The following is a 22396-nucleotide window of genomic DNA, read 5'->3' on the forward strand; positions in this document are numbered from 1 at the left end:
CTTCTCTGCTGCCTGTGAGAGGCAGGGCACTTTCTGGAGACCTCTACCCCCCAAATAACTCTGCTACAACTCTTCCTTCCTTCCTTCTCTGCTGCCTGTGAGAGGCAGGGCACTTTCTGGAGACCTCTACCACCCAAATAACTCTGCTACAACTCTTCCTTCCTTCCTTCCTTTCAGAGCCACCCAGGCACCCCTTCTTCTCAAGCCCCAGACTGACATTTCCTATGTAAGTATTAAATATGCCTTTGTTCTCTCATGTTTGCAAATACTATGGAAAACTAAATACTTTTCTTTTGATTTTCACAGGCATTGCTGATCTCCTTGTGATACTGTTTATAAACATTTATTTTAGCGAGAGGAAGAGAGTGAGTGTACCGGAGGTGGGGGCTGGGGGGTGGGGAGTGGGGGGGGTGGCCCGCAGAGGGCAGCCTCCCCAGCGAGCCCAGAGCCCAAGGCGGGGCTGGATCTTCTGACCCTCAGATCAAGAGTTGGTCTCTCAATCAGACTGCATCACCCTGGTGCCCAGGATGTGTGACATTTTTAAAGAAGCCTGCACCTCAAAACCAGACTGGGTGAGTCAGAAGTGATGGGGAGTACCCAGGGCATTTGGGATGATTGGAAGTTGGATACTTGTGGATTTCCCTGTCTGTCCACAGCCCCACCCTCTGCTTCCCTGAAAAAACTTTCGGGCCACAGAGACTCAGCTCCTCCCATCTTAGATTTCGTCTACATCGGAGAGATATAAAGAGGTTCCAATTTTTTTTTTTTAATTCAGTTTTACTCTAAATTTCTCAAGGAAAGGAGCCAGGCAGGACTCCAGTTGGGGTGAAGCTGTAATCAGATCACCTGGATTCTCTGCCTCCAGAGAGACTGGGCTTTTCCAACAGTACGGTCCCCAGAGTTTCCGGTTTGGAGTTAAGCCCCTGGGACAATGCGTCACAGCGAAGCCCACCACACAGTTAGGCAGAGGACAGCCCTCTCTCTCTCTCTTTTTCAGTGTAGTTGCATCTGCGGTTTGTGTCAATTACAATAAGGCTCAAGCCATCCCACCTCGCAGCCAAACATTAACAAGGAGACAAGGAGGTAAGGTGGCAAGTCCATATTATTTTCATTTTTACACGTTGAAAAACTTTCAGAAATGCTGTGTAAGCTGTAACGGAAATCCCCACCATCCCTAACATTTCACCAGATTCAGAGTTTGCCAACTTCAGTGGAAAAGAGCAATGCATCGGGAAACCTGTGCTGGTCCCAGCGCTGGACACTGGGCTGGGACAGTTCACTGGGCTCTGTTGTCCCCTCCCTCCCGATGGCCACACTACAAGCATTCTGCACCTAACTCTTGGAGTTCCCGCTGTAAGAACTGAAGTCCCAGGAACTTATCAGGGCAGGCCTGGTTTATCTGAATTGCCTGAGAAGATCTAAAAGGGAGGGGAAAGACTGATTTCCTTCAGCTCGCTGCTCGCATCATCCTCCTGAGCAGACACCATGCTAATTCTTCTTTGTCCAAGAAAACCAATCAGCATTTAAGTCCCGCCCCGCTCTCGCTCCAGCTCTGAAGTACCTCAGGGGAAGAAGATTCTATCCCACCCAGGTAATTCACTCCCCAGGTCAGAAATCCTCATTATCTGGGAGTTGTTTTCAAAGTCTACCCAGAGCCCCCTGCACTGCCAAGTGAATTAATTGCCTCTTATTTTGATCTCAGAGGAGATAAGGATTATCTCCTTCACCCTGGCCTGACCTTAAAGGCTGTTTAGATTCTTCCCCTACTGCTGTGTTTTCTTTTTTCTCTCCCGGGTGAAGGAAAAGCAAGAATTTACTGTAGATGCTGTTTAGAGGAATGTCCAGACTTTATCTTCTGTGCAGTTTAAAGATGATCCTGCAAGAACAGAGGTCTCAGAATGAGGCTGAGGATGGGCTCCTTGATGAGGGGAGTATTTGCCTGTTGCTGAAAAAGCCACAGACCACAAGGGCTCTTCCTGACGTTGATCACTGAATTGCCATCTAGTGCCCAGGAAAGAACCCGCGGAAGGCAGACAGGGGAAAACAGCGTTTCAGAGACAGTCACAGAGGCATCAGACCAGAGCTCTGAAAGGTCTCTTGCCACTATCCCAGCAGGGTTAGGGACTGAGCAATGCTCTGTGTTCCAGAATCTTCCTTTGAGAATGCTCTAATGGTCCTCAGCAAACAAGACTTAGGGATATATAGTACCACCCTCTGTATTTACAGAAAGAAAAATGCAAACATGCTCTTCTTCCTTTTTGCATCTACATGAATGAACTCTTTATCAAAGCTCAGGGTGGTTTTTTCCCGGTGAGGCTATATTATTGAAATAAGTTCTAGCACTGTGATTTCTACAGTGAGACATCTATTTTTTTTTTTTTTTAAGATTTTATTTATTTATTTGACAGAGAGAGATTACAAGTAGACAGAGAGGCAGGCAGAGAGAGAGAGAGAGAGAGAGAGAGAGAGAGAGAGAGAGGCAAGCAGGCTCCCTGCTGAGCAGAGAGCCTGATGCGGGACTCGATCCCAGGACGCTGAGATCATGACCTGAGCCAAAGGCAGCGGCTTAACCCACTGAGCCACCCAGGCGCCCCGAGACATCTATTTTTGCTTTCCAGAACAGAAGGACTGCTTTCCATAAGGTGGGCCATTTTGAGTTTGAGGAGAAAATGGTGGGTTGGGAGACAGGCATGGGAAATTGCCACCTTCAAAGTCTAAGTTGGCATACACCAAGGACTTCCACAGCTCAGAAGCCCACTGGCCTCTAATCACTGCCGTAGAAATGCTTTCATTGTGGCTATTGTATATGAGGGTGAGTCCCCAAGCCCAGAGTCCCTGGCAAAGTCTTGGAATGCAGCCCACCTTCAGCTATGCCAGCCCTTCAGCACGTGGTCTTGGGCACTGGATCTGGGCACTAGGCCTGCTCTTGACATTAGTGGGGCCCAGAGCAACAGCACGACTGGAAGCCCCCAACACTCAGCCTGCCCTACCCCTTTTCCCACCCCTGGTTCCATCTTGCACTGACGCTCCAACCATGCCCTCACAAAAGGCTGCCTTCAGCCACAACCCAGGTCAATCAAAGAGCAGCCCATTGTTAGGAGGATGGATCTAGGGAAGAGATCCACAGAAACCTTGCAAATTATGTTCTAACGCTGCAGGCCATTCTGAGAGTCTGGATAACCAGAGCATGTTCTAGAATAGGGTTGGGAGTATGACTTCCAGGTGGCACATCCTCTTGGCTCCCCTGGTCTCTCTGCTCCACGGAGGAGGTACTGAGGCAGAGACGGTCTGAATAGGGCCTTCTAAAACTCACTGTACTTGCAAACTGTAGGCAAGTTGCTTATACCATCTCTGACTCAAAGCCCCTATCTGTTAAATGGAAATAATAATAACACTTCTCTCACAGGCTGTTGTGAGCACTGGAACATTAGCAAATTCATACAAAGCACTTAGAACAGTGAGGGCTCTTAGGGAGCACTCGGTAAGTGACAGACTGTGTTCTAAGCAGGAAACCACACACCCCACAACGACATTCACATCCAGTCCCATTGAAATACTCTCACGGTGGCCTAGTTGCCACACACAGTGCTCTAGACCAACTCCGTTCAATAGAAATATGATGCAAGTAAATAAGGAATTTTGAATTTCCTAGTAGTTGCCTTAAAAAAACAAGAAGAAATGGGCAAAATTAATCTTACAATATATTAAATTTAACCTGCTCTAAGATATTATCATTTCAACATGGAACCACAATGAAAGTTACTACTGAGATATTTTATATTCTTTTTTTTCATAATAAAGCCTCAAAATTGTGTGTATCTTATACTCACAGCAGATGACAACTCGGACTGGCCATGTTTCACGTGCCCAGTAGCCACACGTGGCTCCCGGTCACCTTACTAGACCTGGAACTCTAGATCCTTGCTACTCCAAGCATGGCCTGCTAACCAGCTCCATTTGGGGGGCTCATTAGAAATGCAGAATCTTGGGGCCCTGGGTGGCTCAGTGGATTAAGCCTCTGCCTTCGGCCTAGGTCATGATCTTAGGGTCTTGGGATTGAGCCCCACATCGGGCTCTCTGTTCACCAGGGAGCCTGCTTCTCTCTCTCTTTCTGCCTACTTGTGATCTCTCTGTCAAATAAATAAATAAAATCTTAAAAAAAAAAAAAGAAATAGTAATGCAGAATCTCACACCCCAGCCAGGCCCACCGAATGCAGATCTGCGTTTCACCCATACCCCCACGTGGTCTGCGTGCACAGTCAAGTTCGCATGGTTTTGCTGGTGAAAACAAACTGGGAGCTCATGGAGAACAGAAAGGGATTCTCCCCTCTTACCTTTCCTTCTTCGTGCCTCTTTTTCCCTGTGGCTTTCCAGCCCTGGCTCCCTCTGGGAGACCCCTCCAGAGAGCTTTAAAAATACAATACCTGGACTCAGCTCCAGAGATCTTGATTTAATTGGTCCACGGAGGAGCCCGGGCAGCAGGCTGAGTTAAAGAAGTTCCACAGGTGATACTAATACACAGCCTGGGCAGAGAGTCAGTCACAGGCTAGCCCAACACCCAACACTGGCCTCCTTCAGTCCTGCCACGTCATGGGGTAAATATGCCTGAGATTCTATCCTTGAGGGCTTCGCGGCAAGGCGGGTCGAGTAATGCAGCTTGTATAAACAGCCACAGCTCTGTAAAATGGCACAGGTAGTCCTCATTGTCCCACAGACTCCCAGGGATCCATGCCATAGTATCCCTCTGAGAAGCGAAGGCATGAATTCGCCCGCTGCTGTCCATTCCTCGCTACACCTGCTAGCTTAGCTAATTCCCCCAGCGTGACTGAAACCGGGGGGGGGGGGGGGGGGGGGGGGCATACACAATTCGTACATTTATTAAATAACTAACTGTCCTAATAAAAGTGCCCATGTTCAACATATGGATATTGTTTGGTCCCTTCCAGGAAACAGTTGTTTATTGATAAATAAACACATAGTTACTGAATCCCTACTGTGCCCCATCTAATGGGGCTGCAAAAATGTTTCCACATGGCAGAGACTACCTTCGAGGACCTCATCACCTTGTGGGGACTGGCAAGGGTCTGCCGTTGGGGACAATCAAGTCCCATCTGTCCTTCAACTTTCTCCATCTGTAAAACTGGAAATAAAAGCTATAATCTTTATTCCCAATACTTAGGATTAGCATTTTTTTAACCTTGAGAATTACGCTAGCTTCCTCAAGCCACCCAGTTTCTTCTCGCCAAAAAAAAAAAAAAGCTTTCTGATGAGGCATAAATAAATGTAATTTTAAATCACTGGGGCCCAACTTGATAACGTCTCCGCACTGTTTTGGCATCCTGTATATTTACCATAATAATGAAACGGCCACAGACAGGAAACATTTTTCAGCATGTAAATCATGAACATGGAAAAGGAAGGCTTCCTGGTACTCTATTTCCTTCCAGAATGTGGGGGAGGGGGGAGCGGATGTGCACCTGTTCCCACGCTTCCATTTTCTTGCCTGGTGGGGGCTCAGGGAAAGGCAGACGAGGAGAGCAGAAGGGCAAAGGATCCCAGCTGCAACATAGCACACCATCACCTGTTCCTTGATGTCCCCCGCCCAGACGGCACTCTGGCATTCTTACTGTCACAGTGTGACTGCAGCTTGCAAAATCTATTTCGTAAAGCAGAGTCAAAAGACAGTGAGAAAGGCTAAGGGTAAGGAGGGAAATAGGAGAGACGATGGCTCTGAAAGGCTGCTGAGGTACATGCAAGGACCGGTGAGGCCCAAAAGACAGCCGAGGGAAGCCAGGTGCCTCATAAGCTGCCGAGGACCTATATTTTCTCTGGGAGCCCCTCGGCTGCCCCCACTGGAAACTGATGGGCTTTCTGCCCAAAGCAAAGAGTCTCATTTAAAGGACAAACCGATTTGACAGCACACCGGCCATTCTGTCGTGTTGCACTGAGTTTTTGCACGGCCACCTTCAGGAACCTTTTAACAGACGCCAGGTGGACAGCTGACAACCAAAGAGCCTCCCCTACAGAACCCATGGCTGGAGCTGGATGCAATTGGGGCCCTCCTGCAGCCTCTTCACCAAGCCCTCTGGCTCCAGCACGCAGCCAGGTGACAGGGACCCGGCAGGTGCCTCTGGGGCTCTGGCTTGCAATCGTTTATCACAGATCTGCTGCCCACACTTCACTCTGGGAATGCAGACAGCAGCTTGGCCCCTGAGATTGTAAATGCTGGCCTGTCATCGGCCGTCTTTCTGTGCTTATCATCAGGAGGGGCAGAGCTGACTTGCTAAATGGAGGTGGGCAGCCACACCGGGCAGTCTGGGAGCTGGCCGCCTGGCCGTGGTGTAGGCACACAGAGCTTGCTGAGCTGGGGCGTTTTAGAAGAAGGTGGCAGAAAAGGGAAATGGGAAGAGAGGGACTAAGAAGGAAGTCATTATGAAATAGAATCTGTCTGGGTTTGGAAGCCTGCGTGACAGCTCCAGGGAGAGAGGGAGCGAGCCTGTTATTAGGGCTGACAAACACAAAGGTGCCACATCACTCCAGGCAGCGCCGCTGTCCCCCCTCTAAAGCCCAGGGCAAGTGTTCCTGCATCAGGAGTGGCCCACGCAACCACAGAGGGATGAGGACAGACGCAGGATCTGCACTGTCAAGAGCGTGAGCTGAAGAGGCCTGACATGTCAGAACTGAATGAATGCAAAATGAAAGGATCAGGACGTTCATTATAAAGAAAATACAGCAACATAGCAGGAAATGTCGACAAATAAAGGAGAGGAAAAAAAAAAAAGAAAGAGAAAGAAAAGGAGAAAAGCTGCGGTATTCTACTTCACTAATGAAGGCATGTTCATCTTGCAAAAGCTTTTCTAGCCTTGGCTACACATACACATTTTTACGAAATTTTCAGCATGCTCTGAATTTCATACTGCTTTTCCCATTCGTCCTTGTCCATAAACACTTCCCAGTGTTCCTTCCTTTTCTTCTTATCAGTGGTAATTGCTATAGAAGATTCCACCTAATGGATATGCCCTAATTTACCAAAATATTCCTCCATTCTGTAAGTAGATGGCTCTCTGTTTAAAAATAGCTTTATTGAGGTATAATGGGTACATGATAAATTGTATAAGATTAAAGGGTACAGTTTGATAAGTTGGATGCATGTATCACCTGTGAAACCATCACCACAATCAATACAGAAATACATGTCTCTGCCCCCGAAGTTTCCTCCTGCCCCTTGGCAATGTCTGCCTCCCGTCTGAGTCATTTCTGTGTGATAGACTGTTATTCTGGTAGTTCTCAGTGCCTCTTATTTTCATATCCTGAGGTAGTCCGTCTCCTAGAATCTGGATGATCCTGTGGTCTGTTTTGAACAATAGAATGTGGTGAAACTGACACCATGCTATGCTCATATCTAAGCCTTAGAATATACCAGCAATTCACGTTCTTGCGCACTTGAGATGTTTCTTCTCGGAACCCAGCCACCACACCGTGGGGGAAGCTCAAGCAACCACGTAGAGCAGATATCTGGTCTACCAATAACCAGGCCTTTGGTCCCTCTGGGCATACCGGTGCTCCAGTCCACACGACAGGAAGCATGGTAGCCCAGCTGTTGTAATAAATGATACATTATTGTAGTTTTGGCGCCAAGTTTGGAGTGACTCAGTTACACAATTGCCAGGAATTAAAACAGGCTGAGAACATTAGGGATTCTTGTTGGAATAGGCTCCCATTCTCTGAGAATGCCACGAGTACAAGAGAGGTGAGGCAGGATTGTTCTCCAGCTCCATGTCACTCTCCAGCGATTACCTAGTTATTGCCTTCTTTACAGCTAAACTTGGCAATGGGCTTACATTTACTGTCCATCCTTCCTCACTTGGAGTTCACACCTAGAACTGAGTTTTCCATCTTATCACCCCTTGAAAATGCTCTCCCTGGGGTCAGCAAGGACCTCATGGTTGCTTCACCAAGCCACTGCTTTACAGCCCTCACCTTATCTGACTTAGCAGCTGCATTTCTCTGCTAATCTGTGATTTGTCTTTTCCCTATGTGCACCGGATAGGATAAATATCGATTTAGCCACATTTAAGAGACCTAAAGGAATAGTTGCTTAGAAACTGTAGGATTTGGGGGCACCTGGGTGGCTCAGTGGGTTAAAGCCTCTGCCTTCAGCTCAGGTCATGATCCCAGAGTCCTGGGATCGAGCCCCGCATCAGGCTCTCTGCTCGGCAGGGAACCTGCTTCCTCCTCTCTCTCTGCCTGCCTCTCTGCCTACTTGTGATCTGTCTGTCAAATAAATAAATAAAATCTTTAAAAAAAAAAACCGTAGGATTTTATTTCACTTTCATGCAAACACTGGACTCAGCATTTTGACTCTGCTCTGAGACATTGTCAGAGGCCCAGGTTCTTTCCATCTTCTTGCTCCAAAATTCCTGGCTGTTTCACCTGTGTGCGTGGTCCAAGATGGCTCTTCACAACTGCTTCATTCCACCACTGGAAAAGGGGAAAATACAGAGGGGAGAACATGCCCCTTCTCTTTGGGTGAATCACCTATAGTTGCAAACAGCAATTTTTTTTTTTTTAAGATTTTCACTTATTTATTTAACAGAGAGAGCAGAAGGCAGAGGGAGAGGGGAGCTCAGGACCCTGGGATCACGACCCGAGCCCCAGGCAGATGCCCAACCAACTGAGCCACTCAGGCGCCCACAAACAGCACTTCTATTGGGATCCCATTAACCTGAACATAGTCACGTGGTCATACCTAGCTACAATGGAGGCTGGGAGACGTAGACTTTTTTTTTAAAGGATTTTATTTATTTATATGAGAGAAAGGGAGACAGAGTGAGAGAGAGCAAGAGAGAGCACAAGTGGGCTGAAGGGCAGAGGGAAAAGCAGACTCCCTGTCAAACAGGGAGCCAGATATAGGACTCGATCCCAGGACCCCGGAGTCATGAGCTGAGCAGAAGGCAGTTGCTTAACTGACTGAGCCACTCAGGCGCCTTTTTTTTTTTCTTAAGATTTATTTATTCATTTTAGAGAGAGAGAGCACAAGGAGAAGGGACAGGGGGAGAGGGAGAGAGAAACTCAAGCAGACTCCACACTGAGCATGGAGCCTGATGTGGGGCTCAATCTCACAACCCTGAGATCATGACTTGAGCAGAAACCAAGAGTGGGATACCCAACCAACTGTGCAACTCAGTCATCCCTGGGAAATGTAGTCTTTTAGCTGGATGGCCATGAATCCTGTCAAAAATTCTACCACCATGGAAGAGAGAACAGATGTTGGGTCAACTAGCTTTCTGCCATACCCCTCTATGTGACTACTAAACCCAGTTTTCTTCTGTGTATTTAGGGACATATGATTTTTTTTTTATTTTTTTTTTTTAAATTTTATTTATTTATTTGACAGAGATCACAAGTAGGCAGAGAGGCAGGCAGAGAGAGAGAGAGGAGGAAGCAGGCTCCCTGCTAAGCAGAGAGCCCGATGTGGGGCTCGATCCCAGGACCCTGGGATCATGACCTGAGCTGAAGGCAGAGGCTTTAACCCACTGAGCCACCCAGGTGCTCCTGATTTTTTTTTTAAAGATGGGATCATATCATATATGTGTTTTGGTAATCAGATCCCTCCCATTAGTGTATCATAAGAGTCTGTGTCAATAAATATACTCAAACAACATGACTTTTCATGTTGGATGGTGGATTCTCATAGGTATATGCCATAACACCCTTTATTAACCATTTAGGTCATCTCAGTTTGTCCTTTATGAGTAATATTAGGATGAAAATTCTTGTGACTTCCTTAAAATCAATTCCCTGATTTGGAAATGCTGGACCAAAAATTATTTTTAATATATATTCTCCTCCAGACATGGCTTTTCTTTAGTCTAATGCTCAATTTTTCAACAAGCCAGATTCAAGTGAAAGCCTTTTGTTAATTCGATTGATTCGATTGTTCTACCTTATTGAGGTATAATAACATATAATGAACTGCATCTTTTTAAAGTGTACACTCCTATGCCTCTTAATAGGAATACACACCTGTGAAGTCATTACCACTATCAAGACATAGAACATTTCCATCACCACTGAAAGTCTCCCCATGTTCCCTGTGGTACTTTCCTCCTCCACCCCAGGTACAGCATGCTGATCTGTCTTTTGTCACCATACACATTACTTACGTTTTCCAGAATTTTATATAAATGGCATTGTATAATCTGTACCCTTTTGCTTCTGGCTTCTTTGACTCAGCGTAGTGATAGGTATCAGTAGTTTGTTCCTTTTTACTGTAAGCAGTGTTCCATTTCATAGATATGCCCTATTTTGTTTATCCATTCACCCACTGATGGACATTTACATCTTTGCCAGGTTTTAGTTCATATGAATAAAGCTGCTCTGAACATTTGTGTCCTCGTCTTTATGTGGGCATAGGTTTTTACTTCTCTTGTGCGACTACCTAGAAATGGAATGACAAGGTCACACAGCAAGTGCCTATTGAATTTTTCAAATTTTTTAAATATTTATTGATTAAATAGACTTTTTTAGAGCAGTTTTAGCAAAATTGAACAGAAAGAACCGAGCATTCTCATAGAACTCTACAGCCACACACCCACAGCCTACCCCAAGATCAACATCCCTCCCTGGAGCGGTATATTTGTTGTAATTGATGAGCCTCCACTGATAGACCATTATCAACCAAAGTCTATCATTTACCCTATAGGTCATTCATAGTGGTGTACAGTCTATGAATTTTGACAAATGTATAATCCTATGTAGCCACTACTATCCTATCATAAGAATCATTTCAGTGCCCTAAAAGTTCTCTGTGCTTTGCCTCTTTGCCCACCCCCCTCCCCACTCGCCTCTGACAATCACTGATCTTTTTACTGTCTCTACAGTTTTGCCTTTCCCAAAATCTCCTATAGTTGGAGTTAGGCAGTATATACCTTATTCAGATTGGTTTCCTTCACTTAGTGATATGCCAGTAAGCTTCCTCCAGGTCTTTTCACAGCTTGATAACTCCTTCCTTTTCAGCACTGAATACTATTCCGTGGTCCGGATGTACCACTGTTCATATATCCCCTCGCCTACTGAAAGACTTTTGGTTGCTTCCAAGTTTTGGCTACTACTGATAAAGAGGCCACAAAGATCTGTGTGCAGTGTCTGTCGTTTGATTTACAACCAAGGAGCACAACTGCTGGATCATATGGTAAGAGTATATTTAGTTGTGTAGGAAACTGCCAAGTGACCTTTTTTTTTTTTAAGGATTTTATTTATTTATTTGAGAGAGAGAGAGAGAGAGAGAGAAAGCACAAGCAGAGGGAGAGGCAGAGACAGAGAGAGAGACAAGCAATCTCTCTGGAGCAGAGAGTCCGACACAGGGCTCCATCCCAGGACCCTGGATCATAACCTAACCCAAAGGCAGATGCTTAACTGACTGAGCCCCCCCAGGCACCCTGCCAAGTGACCTTCTAAGATGGCTGTACCATTCTGCATTCTCCACAGCAGCAAACGGGAGTCCTGTTGCTCCACTCTTCACCGGCAGCTGGTGTGGTCAGGGTCCTGGATTTTGGCCATTCTCACAGGTGTGCAGTGGTACCTTGCTTTGATTTGCAATTCCTTAATGACAAAAGATGTGGAGTATCTCTTCCTATGTTTACTGGCCATCTATATGTGTTCTTTGGGGCAGTGTCTTTTCAGGTTTTTCTGCTCAGTTTTTAATCAGGTTGTTTGTTTTCTTATTTTTTGAATTTTAAGAGTTCTTTGTATAAAAGTCCCTTTATCATCAGACATGTCTTTTGCAAATAGAACTGGGAGAAATCCCAGTTCTGGAGCTTGTCTTTTTAGTCTCTTAACAGTGTCTTTGGAAGAGTACAACTTTCTAATTTCCATAAGGTCCCGATGCGGGACTCCATACCAGGACGCTGGGATCATGACCTGAGTCGAAGGCAGCCGCTTAATGACTGAGCCTCCCAGGCGTCCCAGCTTCCAGATTTTAAAGAGAAGCTGGAAGGGCAGATTTTTATGGTTAATGTCTCAATTCTCTTTTAATACCAGCTAACTGAAAAAAATGAGTCCTGAGGGTCAGATGAGACCTGTCAAGGGCCACGCACAGCCTGCAGTCTTCCAGTTCACAACGTCTAGACTAGAGAATGGTTGGACGCAAGTTGAACCATCACACGGCATATGGTGGGTCAGGGATGCCAAGCTCAAAAGAACCACATCCTAGAAACTAGTATTTCAAGAAGCGGAATTAATTTTGGCAAAATAACATCATTAATCACACTGATCCATTTTAATTTCGTTGGGTCTTTTTAATTTGTAACCTTGCCTTTGGTTTTATATTTGTAAAGAATATATTTTTCAATATTTAGAAAGTGTCCTAATTAAAGTAATTCAGATCAACGGTGGGAATCTATAAGGTATCATTATTCTCAAGTCTGAGAAATCATGTCCAATCTTATCTAATCTTCAAATAAATCCTTAGGACTATGTATTATTATTTCTATTTTATAGATGAGAAAACTGAGACTTGAAGAGTTTCGGTGAGCTGCCCAAACTCACACAACTAGAATTGGAATTTGAACCCAGGCAGGGCTGTCTCCAAAGCCCATGACTTCAATGCTGACTCCCTAATTAACAGTGCTATATTTGTGAACAGCGTGTGTCTCTTCCACTTGAGTCCTCTTACCTTGATTTTGACCTTCCATTGCATTCTGCCCAACCAAATCTACACACCCTCAGAGTTTAGGGGTCTATGACCAGGAGAGGGGTCAAGACTTGAGCATCTGGGATTTGGGTCTTGGAGGGACCTAGAATTCCGAAGGCTTGGGAGGAATCTGGGATCAGAGCAGTTATCAACAACCTCTCAGTCTTCTTGGGTTTTATGGCCTTCGAATCTAATCATCATTTACAGTCCTGTTTTTATGGGTAAATATCATGAAAGTGCCGACAAACATTTGGAACCAACTGAATATAATCTAAACTGCTTATGTTCATATCAAGTCTGTTTGCTGAGAAGGTGATGTTTGTGTTCCTTATGAGTGGGTTAGCGTTCTCTCTGTCTGGCGTCCCACACTGTCTCCCAGCTCTGTCTGCCACTTCAGGAAGGGCCTGGAATCAGAAAGGATTAGTGGAAGCTCATCAGCACACGTGGGCAGTGGGACCGGAAAGACATGCCTGGCTAAGACATGAAACACTGCACAAGAAGAACCAGGAAGGAAATGCCATGAAATGTTAGTAGTGGCTGTCTTGAGGCTGGTAGCATTATGGGAGATTTACACCTGCTTCTTTATACTTTTCTACAACATCAATCCATTGTACTGCTGTTGAGAAGAAGAAAAATTATTTGGGGATGAAAGGAAAGGCACGATGACAGAACTCACTCCCGGCAGCAGGGAAGGAGCGCTCTTGCCGCACACAGCCATCTGTTACGTTTTCCTAAGTGTCCCCCAGTGTAAGAAGACAATAGGAGTCACAGATTGGATTTGGAGTAAAATTTGGACAATTGTGACGGCTGGAAGTGTTCCAAGGCACTTGTTAAAGATGTAGGCAGCGACATACTTCTTTGTTTCTTCTCCGTTGACTCCTCTCCATCTGAGCATTTATTCCTCCCTCCTCCCCCACCAAGCCTAGGCTCCCTCCCCGCTGCTGCCCCTGGCATGGGCTCTATACCTTTGTGGGGCTCTTCTCTAAGCCATAGGTGGCCAGAGCGTGAGCATCTGGGCCCCTCTTCGCTGACACAGGCCCTGCCTTGAAACCCTCTGCTGCAGTCAGTGGCTCCTCCCCTGAGTGTTAACGTAACTTTCCATTAGGGGCCCACACCCCCCGATCCCCAAGCTCTCAACCACCTGTTAGTACTCAGGCTGCAACCCCTCCCAGGCCTTCAAAGCCCCCATCTCACACTCTCAGGCTCCACCTGCTCCCTCCCACCCTTCTCAACTTTGGGTAACTCCCAGTCTTCCCTAGAAGGGTCCAGAATGATGAAATAGAGACCTGGGTGGGGTTGTCTTTTCCGCAACTTTTAAAACACAGAAAAGTCAATCATTCTCCATGGGACAGGTGGGCACAGAACTGAAGAACAGAAGCCTGGCTCTTTGCTGTGAAGGAAAGGGAGGGAAGTGTTTTATTCTTTTCCTCAGGAGTCCAAAGCAGCAAAATAAATCCCTAAATGTGTGTTAAATGCGAACAAAATATGCAACTCAAGAAATTACTCCAACTGGGCACCTGGGTGGCTCAGTGGGTTAAGCCTGTGCCTTTAGCTCAGGTCATGATCTCAGGGTCCTGGGATCGAGGCCCGCATCGGGCTCGCTGCTCGGTGGGGAGCCTGCTTCCCCCTCTCTCTCTGCCTGCCTCTCTGCCTGCTTGTGATCTCTCTCTATATAAAATAAATAAATAAATAAATCTTAAAAAAAAAAAAAGAAAAGAAATTACTCCAACTACCAGGTGTGGGAGGGTGGGGAACTGCGAAGGGACCGTCCCCTCCTCCCAATGTACTCTCCAATGCTGCGTCCCTTCCACCATTTTAACTGTGGTGGAATGCACATAAAATCACATTTACTGGGATGTCTGGGTGGCTCAGTGGGTTAAGCAGCTGCCTTCAGCTCAGGTCATGATCCCAGGGTCCTGGGATCAAGTCCCACAACGGGCTCCTTGCTCGGCAGGGAGCCTGCTTCTCCCTCTGCCTTTGCCTGCCTCTCTGTCTACCTGTGCTCGCTCACTCTCTCTCCCTCTGTCTCTGACAAATAAATAAATAAATTCTTAAAAAACAAACAAACAAAAACCCATCACATTTACTGTCTTCGTGTTAAAATGACGGTTCAGCAGCATGAAGCACATTCACATGGCCCAGCAACCGTTCACCAAAACTTTTTCATCTTCCCAACTGAATCTTTTGACCCATTAAACACTAACTCCCCATTTCTGCCTCCCCACAGCCTTTGGCCACCACCCTGCCACTGTTTGTCTCTATGACTTCAACTACCCTAAGTACTTCATAAAAGGGGAACTGTACAGTATTTGTCCTTTTGTGACTGGCTTATTTCATTTACAGGATGTTCTCAACATTCATCAGTGTTGCAGCATGGGTCAGAATGTCCTTCCTTTTTTAAGGCTGAATAGTATTCCACTGTACGTGTGTATCATATTTGGTTTGTCCATGTTTATCCATCAGCGGACATGGGATGCTTCCACCTTTTGGCTATTGTGAAAAATGCTGCTATGAATATTGAAATACAAATATCACTTCCAGTCTGTTTTCCGTTCTTTCTGCTTCAACAGCTTTTTCGAAGGTCCTATATGGACACAGCGGTTGTTAAGTCTATGTTGAAGATCATAGGGTAAAATTAATAGCAAGACACGGAGAAGCTGGCCCAAGTGGGACTTCTTTTGATGCTCACACCTCTGCTGACAGCAGCAGCCCAGTGAGCTTGCTCTGCCTCTGCCGTGAATTTCTCAGTGATTCTTCCAGGTAAATCTCTGAAGGTAAGCAAATAAGAACACCAAGGAAAGATAACAAGCATTGGGGGCTTTCAATCTGTCCAGAAGTGGACTCAGGTGCCTTTTCCCAAACTTAAGTAATCTTGATGGATTCCTTTCTGAAAGTCAAGTCTTGACTAGGTGAGTCTCCAGGTCCCAGGCTGCCTCTCTGGCTTGTCACCATCTGAGCAGTGTGACCTCCATGAGAACAGGAGGAAAACCCACTGAGGCAGGGAAAAAGACACTAGCTGTCTTTATGCCTTGGCTACTCCACCTCGAAGAGGGACGTGACTTCAGTAAATGTCTCCAGACTTTTTTATCCCCCTCCCCCTTTTTTTAAATTAGCTCAGTCTGAAAACAAAACCAAAAACAACGTAAGTTCTTTTTGGTCAAACCAAATCATTATAACATTTTGAATAGCCTCAGCATTAACAAAAAATGAGACCAAGTTTGCTTTCATTTTTGTTTTTAAAGAACCAAATCGGGCGTCTGAAATCTGAAGGATTTAACTCACTGCAACCGTGCACAGGGGTTTCTGGACGGAGCTTTGCTTGGCACCAAACAACCAGGGCAAAGGGAGGGGGAGGGGATCTTGGAGCCAGACTGTAACATAGTTGCCACTTGGGAGGTCAGGTTAAACGTTAGTTCAACTGGAATGTAAAAGATTACTTTCATATGAAGATAAACAGGAACATAGAAAGGAGGACAAAATTTCCATTCAGAAGATGAAGAGGCATCTGAAACTTGAAGCGAATCAGCTGGGTCATGAGCCCCAGGACTTGGGGATATGCATGCACTCTTGTTTGCACTTCTGGAAACTTCACTGAAAAACATTTGAGAAGGTACTAGATAGCCTTGACCCCTCTCTCAATGTCATGACTTCTCAGCTTCATTCATTTCAGTGTTAGCCAGTATGGTGGCCCATCACAAGCAAGCTCCAAATCGCCGTGATTCAACACAAAAAGGTTTACATTCTTGCTCACATCACATTCCAGTGAAGTGTGGTGTGGTATGACAGACTCTGCTCCATGCTGTCACTCAGTGACCCAGGCTCCTTCCATCTTGTGGCTCTGTTGTCTCCTAGGGTTTTCGAGTCCTCTGCTGGGTTCTCTACATCCAGCCAGCAGATCAACGAAAAGAGAGGGTGTGGAGGATCTCACAGAAGCTTTTAGGAGCCCGGCCTGGAAGTGGTATCCATCGCTCTACCCACATTTCATTGGCCAAGACTAGTCACATGGTCCCTGCATGCAAGGGGGCTGGGAGATGTCATCTGGCAGTGCCCACAGGAGGAGCAGAGCATACAGATAATTGGCAGGACCAGCAGCTTCTATCTCGAATGAACTGGTTCATAGCTAGAGCATATAATGGCCCATTCACAAATCTACATCAGGTTCCTGGGCACTCTGTGGTTGTTTGTCACAGGCTCCTGTTCTCAAAGCTGCCAGGCCTCACAGGGGCCATTTTCTGCATTGGGGGGAAAGCAGCCCTTCTCCTGTTCTGTGACATACATTTCACTGGGGCAGTGGGGAGAGGACTTAGCAGCTTTGCTGGGACATCCTGCCCTCACCCTCCACCTTACAATCTCACATATTGCAGATCTCTTTAGAAGAACAACTTCCCTAGCTTTTGTTGCTAATCTCTTAGAAGGGCTTCTCTCTTAGAAGGGCTCCCAGACTGTCTGAGGAACCAAAGAAAGGCACAGTCACTTGCATCCTGTCCCCTCACAAGGAACTCTCCAACACCAGGCACCACTTCTCTCTTGCAGTCAAATGCAGAGATTCCAGGCCACTTAAATCAACCAAAGATTTGGGTCCATCTGCTTCAGCACGCCGCCTTACAAACCAGGACAGGTCTGCAGTGCCTTGTTGAGGCTTAATTAGTCATTGAATTAATTATCTGTTATTTCCTCCGGTACAGATGGAGAAAAAAAATGAACGTCTGTGCGTGTGGCAAAATCAGAGAAGGTGGATTATAACTCTGAGACAGCATCCAGGGTAGCCTAAGCTTCAGGGCAGCACCATGATGGCTGCAGCCATTAGGAGCTGAGAACAAGGCAGGCTTGGCTCAGAGGACCAATGGGAAAGTTTGATCTTAGGGACATTCTTTAGGAATAAGCAGCCAGCCTGCTGATAGACGCCATGTGTCAGAGTCCTTGGCAAGGGCAATGCTATTGAATCTGAAGTTGTGTGGGCTTCTTTGAAAATACTGGTGTCAATCCAAGTCTTTTATTGCCACTGCATTTTGGTTTCCTTTTCTCTCTTATGTTTATATTTCTTATTGCCCACCCTAGTCCTGAATGGTTTACCTGCCACTTCACATACCAGCGACACAGATATTTTAACCATAGTGAGGTCACATCCTAACATTATTAATATCCCTTTTGTTAATTTTTGAGTGAGAGGAAAAATTCTCCAGTTCTTTGTTTAGATCTTGATTGGACTTGAGTAGAAAAGTCATTTTTTTTCTCCTTTAATACTTATTAACCATCATATCATGCTGACATTTCTCTGGGGGCTTCAAATGATTTTGACAGAGTAGAGGATGGAGGGAACATCTACCCCCAGTTTTTCCCTCTTTCTCTCCTTGGCCTCTTATGGTCTTCCTTCCACACCACTTCTTCCAAAAGAAAGCTACCTCATGGGTTAGTCAAAGTTCACAATGGACCATTTCTGAAACACTGCCTAGAGTCTGCCTTCTTGCTCCATGGCAAATCTGTCATCCAGCAGTTGGTCCCTTTTCCTCACCTGTATAATGAAGCGTATGATTTATTACAAACTTGGACCAAGGCCGAATTTCTGTTCATGAAACCCTGTCGTCTTTGGATGAACTGTACTGTTGAAGGGCCAAGATTACAAGAAAACTCTGGCCTAGCAGCTCACAATGGTGGGAATTAGGAAATGCAGAAGAACTTTCTTCGACAGTGAACAGAAACATTTAGAACACCTAGCTTCTGAGCTGTTGTAGAGATGGCCTCCTTTTGTTCACAGTGCTAACATTTCCAAGCCTGGATCCTCATATATTTATTGAACGACTCGTCTTGAGATCAGTCCAATGCTCTTATTTCAGATCTGTCAAAATACTCCCTCTTCCAAGAAGTTCACTAAAATTAAGTGGAAGTGAAGTAATGATCTTCCTTCCTTCTTCTGCTGCCTTGGAACAGCCTCTCCTCTCACAGCACCAAAACTGGAACCAGCTATTTACTTCATCTCCAGATGGGTTCCTTTATCTATAAATGCATTACTGTAACATTTCCTAGAACACAAATGGCTGAAGACATCAGATAAAGCTGGCATAGGAGATATTTAAGAATAGAGACTTTGCCTTAGTCAACCTCATGTGTTCTATATAGCGCCCACTACCTGTAGGTGCTAAGCAGTAGGTGGGTGAGTGAATTTAATAATAAATATGCCACTGGTTTTATCACCCCGAAAGACACCGAGATGCTTTGTATGCTCTCTACCATGTTTCCGGGTTATTGAAGACTATGCTTGTGTCTCAAAAAAGAAAGTATAGGGTGCCTATGTGGCTCAGTCGGTTAAGCGTCTGACTCTTGATTTGGGCTCAGGTCATGATCTCAGGGTCATGTGATCGAGCCCCGCATTGGGCTCCCTCCGTGCTGGACGTGGAGCCTGCTTAAGATTTTCTCTCTTTCTTCCTCTGCCCCTCCCTCCAAAAAAAAAAAAAGGTATAAATAAAAGAAACAACTTGGACCTTGGGGACAGAGTCACAAAGCCAGACACATGAGCAGTGGCAATGATCCAGCCATTGATTTCTCCATATCTGGACATTTATGGGAATGATGAAATGCTGCCTTGACAGTGACTCCAAATTGATAGTGATTCCAAAGTGACTTAGTCACTTAGCTTCTACAAGGTAATCTTGTCTTCTAACCCCAAACCACAACGGTCAGAGCCACAGAACAAAATACCATAACAAGAGAAGTGCTCACAGCCACAGCATTTCTGAAAGCGTGTCCCACCCAGCCACAGTCTCAGGAGCTATCTGTGCCAGAAAGTGCTGGGGGGGGCGGCAAGTGAATTGGCCAATATCACTATGCCCCCATCTCTGGCATTACAATGTACACTTGCATGTTAAAGACTCTGGGAAGTGGGTCTGCTAAATAGATTTGATCACAGAAACTTATTTTCATATAACATATGTCACTTTTGCACAGAACCCACTTTAAGAAAGACATTACCTCCTGAAGTTTCACTGATAGTGTTTTCATCCAGGTGGAGCATGGATCTGCAACCTGCAGTGTGTTTGTGCCAGAAATGGCATGCAAGGTCATTGGCTCCCAACACATTTTCCCTTATTTTACTGAAAGGTGACCCTGACCATCTGCCATAGGAGTTACATGTAGCTATATGCCCTGCAAGCAAGGCTTGGCAGGTAGACCAGAAAGACCTGAAAGTGGGTAACTTGATTGCATAGCCTTGCAGAGGCTGGCACCATGGGGTAGAGCTACTAGCCCCCCAGCTTGGGTTTCACTCCTAGAGACGCAGTAATGTTTTGTTGGTCAGGGATAGAGTCGTGGCTGGTCACGTGGCTGCCCAGGAAACATATTTGACACTTAGGTCAGTGGCAGATCAGAGACTGGCATATTTCCTACGAATATTAGATTTGAGGGCATGTTCATGGAATGTGCTATTACTTTGAAATAGGTCTGCAGCCTAGCAGCCCAAGTGTGGAAATGTGCATAATATTTCTCTGCAAAATTAAAATAGTCTCAGGGGTTATTCAGGCTCTCATGGCAAAAATATGTACCACAAATTGGTACATGAGACAGGTTTCCTAATCTTGACTGCAGGAAGCTACAGCGCCCTATTCAGTCATGGCATTGTGGTTTTCCTGGAGCTCTAGGGCCAGACCAAAGGGTTCTCTGTTGTGTTTCTCCCCTCCCCTCTGTCCCTCTATGGTGTGTCCCTTGCCCATTGGTCAGCCTAACACCCACCTTGCTTCAGAGATGGAGACACTGCAAAAAGCTGAGATACTTGAAGAAGTCAGTTCTGGGCCTTTGATTGTCAAAAGCCCAAGTCTCAGGAGTAACAAGAAAAACCCAGGGTGTGAAAAATAGATTTGGAAGAAAACCTGATGAGGGGACATGGTTTACTCTCCTGATCCCCACTCCCTCATCCAAACTGGAGTTTTCCCAGTGGGAGAAGGAGAACAGATTGGAAGGAGTGGGAGGCAACTGATGGGTCTTGGAGGCATGCTGTGCCCTGCTTTCTACTCCACACTGAGATTTAAAGAAGGCAAGGGAAGATGGAAGGATCTGGAAGGTGGGGAGATTGGAGCGTGGAGATTTATGGAAGTGGCAAAATGGCAGAGAAGATGACTGCAAGCTTTACCAACCTCTCTGTGAGGGCCAGCAGTCCACCAGGTACCCAAGAGTGGCACTAAACTCCCACAGAGAGCAGGGACGGGAGGGAACACGGGGTAAGTCAGTGGTGAATCAACAACCAGAACATCAGACACGTGGACACAGGCACAGCTGGGACCCCTTAGGACCATATCAGCACCCTAGGGGTGAGGAGAAGAGACTATGGAAGGAGTTCAAACCTCTGACAATGTCACTGGGCCAGGCTGCTATTCCAGCATAAACTGTCATGTGACAAAGAAATCAACTCTCTCATTTAAGAGACTGTGATTTAGCCTGGCCTGTACTTGGAGAGCAGACTGGAAGGTGTGCCGCTGATGGCAGACAGACACAAGGGCACTGAGGAGGAAGCTGGCTAAGTGTATGGAAATGGACTGGGAGGCTGAGGGAGATGCCCAGGGTTAGCCAAGGGCCCAAGAGAATGCGCTCATCCATGCCTCCCATCTTCTGTCTCTCACAATGGCATCCGGCACATTCTGGGGAAGGTTTTCTGCCTGTCTGCACTATTAGCCAAAAACTCCTGCTTGTCAATGAAGAAAACCCCACCTTCAATGAACTAAAACAAAAAAGGGAATGTGTCGGTTTGTGTAACTGCAAAGTAAGAAATCCGTCCATCTCCAATGAGGTACTGCCGGGCCCAGGTGCTCAAGTCCTATAATCACACTCTTGCTCTGACTCTCTCTTGCCCGTGTTAAGAGTTTCTGTGAAATTCAATCTCCACTAACCCATCCCCCTGCTCCCTGACAGCGGATGGGGCTGAAACACCCCCCCCCCCAACCCTCTAAACTGGGTCCTTCTGGTGATCGGCGCCATCTGAGCCTACCTAGGGGCTACACCTGAAGTCACCTCGCTGGCATAAAGTCACGTGTGACGGAAAGGAGCTCGTTATGAAACACAAAAGGCAGCCCCGTGATGAAGTTCCAAGGGTTTTGGAAACTCAACACAAGGAACCAGAGATGAAGGCCAAATACATGTCTTACCACACCACAAGAAGACCACGTTCGCGGCTGTGTCCTATGCCTAGCACGGTGGCTGGTCCAGTGCGCAAGTGGTCAGCATCTGCTTAGCGCAGGAGTGAGCTAACCAATGAATACATATTTCCTCTGACGTGTAGGATAAGCTTCCCTAGGAGCTGGGACGCCAGAGGCGAGCCACTTGGATAATTAATTGGAGCCCCTTAGATAATTAAAAATGGCTTGTGCCAGTCTTCTGGGAGAGCCCTGGGTGGATTTGGAAGTGTGTCTCTCCTCTCCACAAGAGAAGTAGGCTTTTGGTTGGCTCTCTGAATGGCTAGTCTTAATGCACTCCATGGGAAGCAGCTCTCTATAGGACAAAAGGGACAAAGGCCACCTTGTTTCCAGTTTCCAGGCCAGGTCTTCCCTCCTCCTCCTCCTGGGCAAGGGAGCTTCGGAAGGGGCTTCAAAGAGCTTGGGCTGGAACAGCTGCAGGAACCTCTCAGAAGCAGACTCCTAGTAAATTAGCCACTGGAGAAAGACACCTGAACCCACCAAGAAAGCAGTCACATGACATTGCATAGTCCCAGTACTGAAGAGA

This window comes from Mustela nigripes, chromosome 4 (assembly GCF_022355385.1).
Source record: "Mustela nigripes isolate SB6536 chromosome 4, MUSNIG.SB6536, whole genome shotgun sequence".
Classification (NCBI taxonomy): domain Eukaryota; kingdom Metazoa; phylum Chordata; class Mammalia; order Carnivora; family Mustelidae; genus Mustela; species Mustela nigripes.